The 13695-nt window shown below is 33.6% G+C and overlaps 1 protein-coding gene across 1 annotated transcript in view; it reads left to right on the forward strand.

The window, feature by feature from the left end:
* The window catches only part of Gpr158 (G protein-coupled receptor 158), a 435003-nt gene that overhangs the window by 189146 nt on the left and 232162 nt on the right, over window positions 1–13695 (forward strand). The window lies entirely within an intron of this gene.

Genomic DNA, 13695 nt, shown 5'->3' on the forward strand with positions numbered 1-13695 from the left:
GACATAAGACACTCTTTTTTTAAAGAGAGAGAGAGAGAGAGAGAGAGAGAGAGAGAGAGAGAGAGAGAGAGAGAATTTTAATATTTATTGTTGGCGGACTCAACATCTTTGTTTGTATGTGGTGCTGAGGATCGAACCTGGGTGGCACGCATGCCAGGCGAGCTCACTACCGCTTGAGCCACATCCCAGCCCATAGGATACTCTTAGTGTATCTCAAAGATCTTTGTGTTTACATACCAATTCTGTACATAATTTTCAGAAACAAGTTTGAGTTCATGGTTAAGAGTAAGTACTTGACTTGTGTTTGCATTAGACAAGTTAGAAAAAATTTGTTAATTTTAAATATACACTTCATGTTAAAATTGCTTACCTTATACATGCCCAGGTGAAAACCAAATTCAGGCTGGTAGTGCTAACTAGTTTCTCAAATTGTCATTTATTTTATACCATAGCAAATCATTTACATAAAGCCTAGTTAATATAAATGGAATCTTCATAGTTTATGTTTACGGTATACCCAGGGATTGCTGCTATTCTATTTATTCATAGAAAGGATAACTAGATTTTATTTTGGACTTCCTGGAAACTCTTCAGTGGTCTTTGGGCTAATACAATTTATCTTTTATTATTAAATGAATATTATTCATTTAAATACTTGGCATAATAAATGCCTAAAAGACATTTTATTTTATGACTTTATTTTTTCTTGCTATAATGGGATATTGTAAATCAGACAATATTAATAATACACAGCAATATATGTAACTGTAAACAAAACTAATGTGCAAACTATTTTAGGCATCTATAAATTATGTTGTAGAAACTGCCAACTTTGTTTGAGTCTTTTAACTAGCAGATTATGTTGTAAATATATTTGTATATTGTTAAAATATTTTTAAAGATGTTTTGTTTTAGTTGGGAAAAAAATTTTCTTTACCTCTGAAAATCCCTGAACATTAAATTTTGGAAATTTTGAATATTTAGTGATGGCTTAAAGAGGCTAACGATATTCATTTTTAATACCTGAGCATATTAAGAGGAGCTGCCAAGACATCTTACATTCATTTCTATAACAATAAGATCTAAATCTCACACTCCTGGAATAGGAAGCAGGAAGTTTGCTAGTCATTGGATCAAAGTTTCATTGGCTCATGTTAGGAATTTGCTGCTTTAGTTGATTTGACAAGTTTTATCTATCAGAAGACCTAACAAGATACAATTCCTTTAGTAAAGAATCCTGGAGACCCCATTTATCCTCAGTAAACCCCCTATTGGATGACAATAGCAGCAGGTATATCTCTTAATGGGAAGAATTGAGCTTCTGTGAATCATTAGAACAAAATGTATGCAAAATTACCAGTCTTGTAACAGAGAATATGAGTTTTTTTGGTAAAAAAGTTTTCCGTTTTGCATTATAATTTATAAACAACACAGGCTTGAAAGAAAAAGGTAGTAATCATTATTCCTATGTAACTATAAGCAAAAAAGGATGTATTCCAGAACAGAATAAATGTCTGAAGCACAAGAAAGGATTACATTTTTCCCCAAGACTATATACACACCAAGAATTTTAAGTGATTCTCTCAAGATTCAGGTACTTTTTTTCTGTAGTAATTTTCTGTGCTTTCCAAAAATTTTACAGCAAAGCTAAATTACTTTTCCTTTAACAACAACAGTAGAGGTAAGTAAGAGTCAAAAAGATGGTTAGTCAGAAAAACACAGATTTGTGGGTTATTACAGAGAAAGAATATCAGGTTATTGGGATAGAAAGTAAGAAGGCAAGAGATGACAGAGCTAAAAACAAGAATTATAAATAAATCCAAGAATAAATAAATTGGATGGTATCAAACAAGAAAGCTTCTTCACAGAAAAGGAAACAATCTAGCATGAAGAGAGTGCCTACAATATAGGAGAAAAATCTTTGCTCCCTGCACCTCAGATAAAGCATTGATTTCCAGGATATATAAAGAATTAAAAAATCTACACACACACACACACACACACACACCAAAAAACAAACAAAACAAAAACCTTGAATAACCCAGTTAATAAATGGGCAGAGGAGCTGAACAAGCACTTCACAGAAGAAGCACGAATGTTCAATGGTCAACAAATATATGAAAAAAATTTCAAAATCTGCTAGCAGCTTGAGAAATGCAAATTAAAACTGCATTGAGATTTCATCTTACTCCAGTCAGAATGGCAATTATCAAGAATAAAAGTAACAGTGTTGGTGAGGATGTGGGGGAAAAGATATACCCATACATTGCTGATGGGACTGTAAATTGGTACAACCAATCTAGGTAGCAATATGGAGATTCCTCAGAAAACTTGGAATGGAATCACCATTTAACTCAGTTTTCCTACTCCTCAGTATACCAAAAGGACTTAAAAACTGCATACTACAATGATGCAGCCACAACAATGTTTATAGCAGCTCAATTCATAATAGCTAAGCTATGGAATAATCTAGGTGCCTCTTCAACAGATGAATGGTAAAGAAAATGTGGTGTATATACACAATGGAGTATTGCTCAGCCATTAAGAATGACTTTACGACATTTTCCAGGAAATGGATGGATCTGGAGACTATTATGCTAAATGAATAAGCCAGTCCCCCCAAACCAAAGGTTTTCTGATATGTGGAAGGTAACTCACAATAAGGGGTTGGCAAGGGAAAGAACAGAAATTCAGTAGATTAGGCAAAAGGGAATGAAGGGAAGGGAGGAAGAAGTGGAATGAATCTGACTTAACTTTCCTATGTACATACATAAATACATCACAGTGAATCTCCACATATCCCACAAGACTGGGATTCTAGTTAGAACAACATGTTTCATGTTTTTATTAATATGTCAAAATATACTCTACTGTCATGTATAACTAAAAAGAAAAAAATAAAGAGAAAAAAGTGTAGGGCATAGCCAGGTGATGATGCAAAACAATCAGGATTGACATCAAACATGGAATATCATGGCTACCTAGCATCTAAGCTTTAAAAAAGTGCTCCTTTCTGAATTTAAAGAACCAGACAGAGTATACAAATGTCACGGTTTAATGATAAAAGTGAACTGGAAGAAATAAGAATTTTGTGAGTAATTTAGCACCCTAAATTATAGGGTTATTACCTAAGGAATAAAATAAGTCATTCTCAGACAGACGTGTATGATTGGTTTTACAAAGCTATGCTTAATTTGTATCTCCAGAGATGCTGGAAGGGAAAATAAACTAAGAGCAATAATTGCCAGGAACTCTTTCAATACAGTGCAGCTGATTGTGAAGTAACAAAAAGGTGAAGCCACTTAGGGGGTGGGTCAGAAAAATGGTTCCTTCGTATTCTTGGATTTTTATTTGTTCTTGTTTTTTTCAAAATGGACTGAACTTTGGATAAATGCTGTGAAAGACTGGCCCAGACCTTTCAGTGTGGTGTCAGGCTTAAAAAGACTTTGGGGAAAAACACTAAAAATAATATCTTATGAGTGGGGGAGGAAATGACCTAGAGATAATGTTTATTGTTCACTTATCAAAATTGAAATATGATTCTATTCCCAGACAACACACAGACATTAAAATACATGATTAACTCCTCTACTCCTCTACCAACTTATGTTCTAGCATATTTTAACACAAAATGATGATTATTATTGATTTTTACAGCCAATATCCATTTATATTTACTCATATTTAACCTTTCTATTCCTTGTTTTTTCCTGTAGCTTCAGCTTTGGCCTGAAAAATACACACTAATATTTTTCTAGTACTTCTCTGATGCTGATAAATTCTTTTGTCATTGCTTATCTGAAAATGAGTTTGTTTCAAATGAACTATGAAGAATATAACATGCTAAGCCAGCACTTACTTTCTTTTGGCATTTTGAGATGTCATTATATTATCTTCTGGCTTCCATGCTATCTAATAAAATAGTAAACTCTCAGTCTTGCTGTAACATCTTAGCTAGTGCTCCTTTCTCTGGACTCTTGAAGAGTTTTGTCTTTTAATTTGGCTTTAATACATTGTACTAATACATACATATGTATATCATATACACGTTGTTTTATTTATTTTTATCCTATTTGGGGTTAATAGTACTTTCTGTATCTCTGGCTTGATGTCTCAGAAGAGACATTCCTCAGGATTCACTGCTTTAAAGCTTCTGTTAACTGAGTGCATTCTTCATATTATGCAACATTAAATTCAAATAGATCCCAAATTCTGAGGACATTGTTGTGGCTGCATCATTGTAGTATGCAGTTTTTAAGTCCTTTTGGTATACTGAGGAGTAGGAAAACTGAGTTAAATGGGAAATCAAAGCAACATAATAGCTTCCAAAAGTTTCCCATTCTTTAATCCAGTGTACATTTTCCTTATCAGAAGGAGATTCAAGTTAGAGTTGGGAAAACGCATGTGATTTATAAAAAAGCAGAAGGTTCAATAACAAATTGTTCAGGCCACCAGAAACTTGCTTTGAAGATTCACTATAGTCTGGCAGTTGTTTAATTTACAGAATGTTAAATTCTGTTTTAGAGTGTCAAGAAAAATCTAATAATCTGAACTCTGTTGTTTATTTTACCATTTACAACCTAATTCTAATTGTCTGTGAAGAAATAGTTACTATGGCTGCTTTAACCGTTATCCAAATTTGGAGACTTAAGATAACATATACTTATTATCTTACTGTACTGGAGATCAGAATTCTTCAATCCATCTTACTGGAGTAAAGACAAGGTGATAGTTGGGCTGGTTCCTTCTGGAGATTCTAGGGAAGAACCTGTTGCCTTGTCTTTTTCTACCTTTTATGGGCTGCCCACATTCCTTGGCTCACTGACTTGCTCGCGTCATTCTGACTCTTGTCACACTTTCTTCCCTGTCTTTGACCCTCCTGCCTCACTTTAAAAGACTGTTGTGATTATATTTGGCCCATCTAGATAATTTAGGTTAAACTTCCCATCTCAAGATATTTAACTCAATCACATCCATGAAATCCCTTTTGCTATGTAAAGTAACATATCCAAGGTTTCGAAGTAAAGATATAGAAATCTTTAGGGAATGGCATTTTTCAGCCTACAGTAAGTGGAGCTACCTCAGTGTTCAGTGGAGTTGAGCTGGTGACATTTTCTGAATAAAGGGAAGCTATACTTGCCTAACTCATTTGGAAATTCTGTTAATGGAATAACATTGTGGAAATGTGTCTCTCTTGCACTGTGGAAGTAGTTTGACTTATCATGGTGGCAAAAAAAAAGTTGAATATAATGAAATGAAAAGGTGATAATAACGTGATAGGGGCTGAATTTCCATCTTTGACTAGTGAACTACATCTAGGCTTGGCTGATGAAAAAATGATTAGAATAGGTATATTTTAATTAGGTTGGGTTTATCTAACTTAGACCAGTAGGTCACAGAGAGCTGATGTTTTTTTTCTTAGTGACTATGCATGATGAATATTCAGAAGTTCATACTTTTTAATAAAAATAAATATTTTTAAAGAAAATTGAATAATAGTTATAAGATTTTTTGGCAGATGTATCATCAGAAGAAACCTTCTAGAGAAATGTATTATAATGACCCTTGGGCCTCGTTTCCTAGCTAGCATACATTGTTAAAGTCTTTATCTAGATTAGTCAAAATTCCTCTGAATTGCTATCTTCTCCTGACCCTGCATTTTTCTCAAACCTGCTCTTTATATGTGAACATAGTATTGGAGGTGTATTTGTAAAGATATAACACCACTTCTTTTTTTTAACATACTTAATTATTGTAATTCATTATACCACTTACATATATATGCAAATAATAACTAAATATAGTTGATATAGTGTCAAGTTTAACATCTACTTTGCAAAATAGGTCTGAAAGTCCTAGGCAGCCTGTTGACAAACTTTTTTAAGTTAAGGATTGTTGTATACAAAATAAACTTTAACCTGAAAACCCTCTTCCCTCACTCCTTCCTCACCTTAAAAATAGGTTTCTATTGGATTGATAGTCACAAGTCAACAAATTGAAAAAGTCACATGGGAATCAATTTATTTTCAGAGGTATAACTAGAAATGTTTTCTGTTTTACAAAAACAATTATGTTTCTCTTTGATAAGATTTGGTTGACAGCTATGGCTATACCACTTTACTTTCCACTTTTTTTTTTGAGGATTCTTTTTTTACTTTTATTTTTTTATATTTAATTGATTTTATTTTTAAATACATGACAGTGGAATGCATTATAATTCTTATTACACATATAGAGCACAATTTTTCATATCTCTGTATATAAAGTATGTTCACACCAATTTATGTCTTCATACATTTACTTTGGATAATGATGTCTATCACATTCTACCATCATTAACCCCCTGCACCCTCCTTTCCCCTCCACCCCTCTGCCCTATCTAAAGTTTGTCTATTCCTCCCATGCTCCTCCTCCCTATTCCATTATGGGTCTGTCACCTTATATCAGAGAAATGCAAATCAAAATTACTCTAAGATTTCATCTCACTCCAGTCAGAATGTCAGCTACTATCCATGCAAACAACAATAAGTGTTGGCGAGGATTTTGGGAAAAAGGCACACTCATACACTGCTGGTGGGACTGCAAAGTGGTGCAGCCAATATGGAAAGCAGTATGGAGATTTCCTGGAAAATTGGGAATGGAACCACCATTTGACCCAGCTGTCCCTCTCTTCGGTCTACACCCCAAGGACTTAAAAACAGCATCTTACAGGAATACAGCCACATCAATGTTTATAGCAGCACAATTCACAATAGCTAAACTGTGGAACCAATCTAGATGCCCCTCAGTAGATGAATGGATTAAAAAAAGTGGCATATATACACAATGGAAATTACTCAGCAATAAAAGAGAATAAAATCATGGCATTTGTAGGTAAATGGATGACATTGGAGAAAATAATGCTAAGTGAAGTTAGCCAATCCCCCCAAAATAAATGCCAAATGTTTTCTCTGATATAAGGTGACAACACCACTTTCTTGACTTGGCCCATTAGTCAGTTTTGTATACTAATTTGAAAAGGATTAGGGCCAGGATCAGAACTAGTGGGGATGGTGAAGAAGGTAAGGGAATAGAGCTTTTCCTATCTTCATTCTCCAGGGAGAAGTGCATAAGGAGGGAGGTTGTACTTTCTATTTCTTAAGTATTTTCTGATATTTAGTTACCTTGGAGACAGGATGATTGTTTTAGACTCAGACTTTTATGTTGGACAGTCCTTTATCAGTTTGTGAGTCCTTCTACCTTTGTGACAATTCTTCTCCTGTTCTTTCCTCAACCTCCTATATGAAAAAAACATACACACACACACACTCATCATATTATTTTTATTTCCTGAACTTTAATTTTCTTATTCATTAATTGAATCATCCATTCATTTATTTATACAAGATGTTTGGTCCTCAGTTATTCCCAGCCTAAATGAGTATATTATAAATTATTTAAAATCAGTATAAGGATTATAATGAAAATTCAGCAAAAATGCTAAAAGAAAATAGTCAATTGTTTTTAACCTGAGTAGGAAGTTGTTTACAGAGAAGAGCAGACCTCCTACCTGTTTTCTCACTTTCAGTCTTTCTTAAATGTAAGATATATCTGTGAAGGGCGTGTATTCTTGGGATTTTGTTTAAAATTTACTTTTATTTCTTGTAAATAGGAAACCTAACATGAAATGAAGACATGACTCCCTTTAAGAAGTCTAACTCAGACAGACCGAGGGAAGGAGGGTTAAGTCAAATGTGTGACAGTTTCAGCAGAAGGCAGTGGGGGGGTGGTGGTAGTAAGGAAATGACTTCATTTTCATATTAAGTTGTCCTAGGGCCCTCAGTGGAGGGTGGGAATGCCTATTGTGGGATATATGGTAAAACACTGAAATCAGACAATATTGGATATAATAAAAGTGAGAAGAGTTCAGGTTTCCCCTACTTGGACCAAATAGTATCCTTTAAAAAGATGGGCAGGGATTTGGAAGTAAAGGTAGCTATCTTTTTGCATTTGAATTTCTACTTTTCATCTGCATCAGATGGAGAATTTCTTGTGTTAAGGGTGATATCTTAGCCTTGGTACATTAGTGCTGCCACACCAATAATTTTAAATGTAGGTACATGGTTACTGCTCAGAACTGTTCTAATACCTGCTTCACTAATCCCAGTGCTATTAGAAATCCTGGACCTCCTTAACTAAAAGAGGACTTAATCTGAAGGGGTTTTCTAGTACTATGACCAACAATCAATCTGATAGTTTGCTATCCGTGCCAGACTGGTTGTTAATATTTTGAATACTACTCCAGTAGAACTGATAGGGTAAGGTTAAAGCCATCAGTTTTGTAAATGGAAAATTAATATATGAGCTTCAGAGCAAGCTTAGCAATGTTCTACACTCAGTAGAGCACTTTTCAGATTATTTCAGATAAAAAAGATAATCTTTGAGGTAGTAATTAAAAATGAGCAGTTAAAGAAATTCTTGCAAAATCATGGGATAATTCTTGGCATTCATTCTTACTTTAAAGCAGTTTCTCAATTTCTAGAGTCTTTTAGAGTGTAAGATTCTAATATTTAATTATTTTAATACTTAATATGTTAACATTATTTTAATAAGTTTATAGTTCTAAGAATAAAAGGCAAATGTGGTTTTGCTAATTGGCTGATTCTGTGTCTCTTATTGTTTTCCTTAAACTTGTTTTAGAGATATATGCATCAGGATATGCATTGAACAATTATTGTATATTATTTCCCCAATTTTGCCCTTAGTTTCTTGTTATTTAGCAAGGTTATCATAAGCATATAATAGAATTAAATATATACTCAGAGAAATGCATAAAAATATAAAAGAGATGACATATAGAAGAGGTTATTTTAAGGCTAATGTTCTGCAACTTTGCTTAAATTTCTTGACATCCTTAATATTACAATGTTGCTGTGATTATACCTATTAGTTCTACAGTTAAACAACCTTGTTAAAATTATACAAGACTGGTAATGTGTAAAGAAAATAAAAAGGAGACACAGAGACAAAATGCAGAGGCAGGAAAGAAAGATGACAGAAGATGATGTACTATCAATCAACAAATACATGAAAAAATGTTCATCATCACTAGCAATTAGAGAAATGCAAATCAAAACCACTCTAAGATATCATCTCACTCCAGTCAGAATGGCAGCCAATATGCATACAAACAACAATACGTGGGGGAAAAGGTACACTCATACATTGCTGGTGGGACTGCAAACAGGTGCAGCCAATATGGAAAGCAGTATGGAGATTTCCTGGAAAATTGGGAATGGAACCACCATTTGACTCAGCTATCCCTCTCCTGGGTCTATCCCCAAAGGACTTAAAATAGCATACTACAGGGATACAACCACATTAATGTTTATAGCAGCACAATTCACAATAGCTAAACTGTGGAACCAACCTAGATGCCCTTCAATGGATGAGTGGATCAAAAATGTGGCATATATACACAATGAAATATTACTCAGCAATAAAAGAGAATAAAATCATGGCATTTGCAGGTAAATTGATGGAGTTAGAGAAGATAATGCTAAGTGAAGATAGCTAATCCCCCCAAACCAAATGCCGAATGTTTTCTTTGATATCAGGAGGCTGATTCATAGTGGGATGGGGGCGAGAGCATGGAAATAATAGACAAACTCTAGATAGGGCAGAGGGGTTGGAGGGGAAGGGAGGGGGCATGGGATAATTAATGATGGTGGAATGTGACGATCATTACTATCCAAAGTACATGTATGAAGACACAAATTGGTGTGAATATACTATGTATACAACCAGAGACATGAAAAACTGTGCTCTATATATGTAATAAGAATTGTAATGCATTCTGCTATCATATATAAATTTTAAAAATTACATAAAAATAAGAATGGCAGAGGGGCCATGCTGCCAAGCTTTATTTATATCTATAGGTTACTTTAGATAATTGGCATCATTAGTACGGATTTTTCATTGTATTACTAGGCAGGTTACAGACTTAGCAACATTATGCAGCTTATTCCTTAGTTACATACTAAGTTGCAATTTGCAATGTTAGGAGCTTTATGTAGCTCTCAAGAAAGTCCATTGTATAAAGTTACTGTTATGTGGGCAGGTTTAGGCTCAGGGAAACATTGTGGTTGTGTAACAAGAGATCAAGTTTGAGGCTGGTAAGACTCTAACACAGAGCCACCTCATGAACATTGCTACAGCAGCCAGGCATCCTGTGTCTTTGCACAGAAGTTTTCCCAGCAGCCAGGCATTCTGTGTTTTACATAGAAAATTCCTAGTAGTCATACATTCTGTGTCGTTGCACAGAAGCTTCCTAGTCACCAAGCATGCCACAGTCATGAAGCTATCCCACTACAGTAATAACTACAATTATCTGTAATTTAGGGAAAATAGATTTCTGCTGTGAATACTTTGTTCTCTAAGAAAATCCAATCTTTCATTAAATAGTTAATTTTTGTTGTACTTAAGCTTAGTATTTAATATTTATGGAGCACTTGGCATTTAAAAAGTACTTTAAAATGATTATTTCATACATCTCAATTTTGTAAGGTAGATTTAACCTAGTTAGAATTATAAATCTAGCATAAGTGGAGACCATGTTTTCTGCTTTAAATCACTAGATTTTCAAAAATATATTTTTAATAATATTGTGAGATTGGAGGTGAATTATCTTCACCACTACTAAGCCATGGAATTTTCTAGTCAAGAGAAGGTTTAAAAAAAGTTAAAGCAATCATTTATGAGAGTTCACTTAGTCTTTTGGGGTCTATTAAGAAATAAATTTTAAGTCAATAAAATAATTTTTCTTGTGAAATATCTGAATATTTGGCATCAATTTCAAAAGCAAACTAGGCTTTATTCTAGGAGGCTAGTTATATATCTTTATGAAAATAAATCTTTCCTTTATCTTGCTATTTTTATATTAAGATTTGCAGCAAATATTTACCAGCTATTTTGTTTAAAAAATGACCATGGGCTGGGATTGTGGCTTAGTGGTGGCATGCTTGCCTAGCACGGGCAGAACCTGGGTTCGATCCTCAGCTCCACATAAAAATATAAGCATTGTGTTGTGTCCATCTACACCTAAAAAATAAATATTAAAAAGAAATTAGAGACTGGGGATGTGGCTTAAGCGGTAGCACATTTGCGTGGCATGTGTGGGGCACTGGGTTCGATCCTCAGCACCACATAAAAATAAAAAAGATGTTGTGTCCACTGAAAACTAAAAAAATAAATATTAAAAAATTCTCTCTGAAAAAAAAATTTAAAAAAATGATCAAATTGATCACTTTTGTTTCCTGGTCCTAAACCTAAATTTTGTTAATTCATCCTTTTAAATAAGAAAAAAATTGGGCTGGGGATGTGGCTCAAGTGGTAGAGCACTCGCCTGGCATGCATGCGGCCCAGGTTCGATCCTGAGCACCACATACAAAGATGTTGTGTCCGCTGAAAACTAAAAAATAAAATATTAAAATTCTCTCTCTCTCTCTCTCTCTCTCTCTCTCTCTCTCTCTAAAAAAAAAAAAAAAGAAAAAAATTGTTTAACATTTACAGCTTATCATTTTTTTATTTAAAGGATTGTAGTATACTTTTCCTAGCAAAAGTAGTATTTACCTATTACTATTGGAATCCTAATAAAAATTTTTAGAAATCACCACTACATTTTCCATATAAAGTTTAGTATTTTTATAGCAACATGTAATAATATTCAGCAATTTACAACTGATAGGGTAAAAGTTAGGAAGGTTATTATCATTTTTCAGATATTATACCTCTCTCCCTAATTTTACAATAGGAAAGTAAGTTGACTTGAGTTATATTAAATTATTGAGTTAAATAATTTAATATTATTTAACTCAATAATTTAATATTATATTAAATTATTTGGATATACTGTGGAGATAAGTGGTCTAAACCAGTAAAATAATTTGCTCATGGATTATTTTCTAGAATTTAAAAATCAGATTGATCACTATACCAACATTTTTCTGGTTATAAGCATTTATCTGGTTTCTGTCTCTTTTTTAGATCATCTTTGAGAAGTTGTTGTCTACTCAAGGATAAAAAGACAGAGCATTCACTGCATATTTATATTTGATCCTTGTTATAGTTTGGATCTGAAGTGTCCCCCAAAGATTATTAAAGGCATGATTGCCATCTAGCCACATTATTGGGAGGAGGTAGAGCCTAATGAAACTAGGTCATGGGGGTGTGCTCTTAAAGTGATATTAGGACTCTGATCCTTTCTTCTCTCTCTTGTGCTTCCTATCTACCAAGAGGTAAGTAGTTTCCTCTGTCATGTGCTACCCACCATGATATGTTGCCTCAGCACACACACAAAGCAACATGGCCTGGTGATCATGGACTGAAACCTCTGAAACCATGAGCCAAAATAAATATTTTCTCCTGTTAAGTAGTTTATTTCAGGAATTTTGTCACAATGACAGAAAGCTAACATAGCTATCTTGTACTATTAGAAATTATGTTTGATTCAAAATGTGGTTTCAATCAAAATTAGTAATGTCTTTGTGGTAAGTTGAAGGATTTAGGGACCAATCAAAGCCATGACCAACAGGTGGCGAGAATGCCCATGTTTTCTTTGGATGACTCTTAGATTGCCTGAGAGGGGAAGTGGAACACAATGTCTCTGCCAAATAGAAAGAGTGGTTGTTTTATATATAGATAGTAGGTGTTAGATATAGTTTTTCCGGGTATAAAAGCAGGCAGCTTCTAAAATATGGGCAATATTTAAAGCAGTTGGATATGTCAGAATTTGAGTGTGGGTGGGTTTAGGTCTAATGGTCAGCCTGCTGTTCCAAAGAGTAAATAACATAGGACCGTTTTTGCTTATTTATATAACAATGTTGGAAATTATTTGAAAATATATTATTGTATCTATACAATTCAGATACTCATATTTTAGTATGGTTTTAAAGTATTTAGATAGCATTCATGTCTTTAATGAGGCATTGCTTTTCTCTGGCCAAAGTATTTCTGGTTTCTTCTGATCCAATTGGTATAATATCATCTTGGTTATTCTTTTATTTCTTTTCTTTGAATTTATTTTTAAATCTTTTAGAAGAATGCAACTGAATAGGTGATTTTGGTATATTTATAGAGTTGTAAAGCCATTTCAGCTATCTAATTCCAAAACATTCTTGTAACCTCCAAAGGAAATCCTTTTTCCATTAACAGTCATTCCCCAGACTCCTTTCCCTAGCATTCTGAAAGAATTTTTTTACTTTCTGTTTCTGGGGATTTATGTGTTTCATGTATTTTATGTGTTTCATGTAAACAGAATCATAGGATATATGGTATTTTATATTTGGCTAATTTCATTTAGAAAGTATCCATGTTGTAGAATGTTATCAGTATTTCATTTCTTCTTATGGCCAATTTGTGTTCCATTGTATTGTATAATATATATGCCATATTTACATCCTATTTTGCTTACCAACTTATAGGATAATAAACATTTAGACAGTTTTTACTTTTGTCTAATATGAATGATACAACTATTTACAATCATGTAAAAGTTTTAGTGTAAATATGTGCTTTCAGTTCTGTTAGGCAGGTACCTATTAGAGGCATTGCTTGATCATATGGTAACTCTATGTTTAATTATTTGAAGAACTCTCAAAATTTTTTCCACAGAGGCTCTATTACCTTCCTACCATCAGTTTATGAAGATATCGT

This window comes from Marmota monax, unplaced genomic scaffold (assembly GCF_021218885.2).
Source record: "Marmota monax isolate L192 unplaced genomic scaffold, Marmota_monax_Labrador192_F-V1.1 WCK01_AAM20220418_F8-fsc00072, whole genome shotgun sequence".
Lineage (NCBI taxonomy): Eukaryota > Metazoa > Chordata > Mammalia > Rodentia > Sciuridae > Marmota > Marmota monax.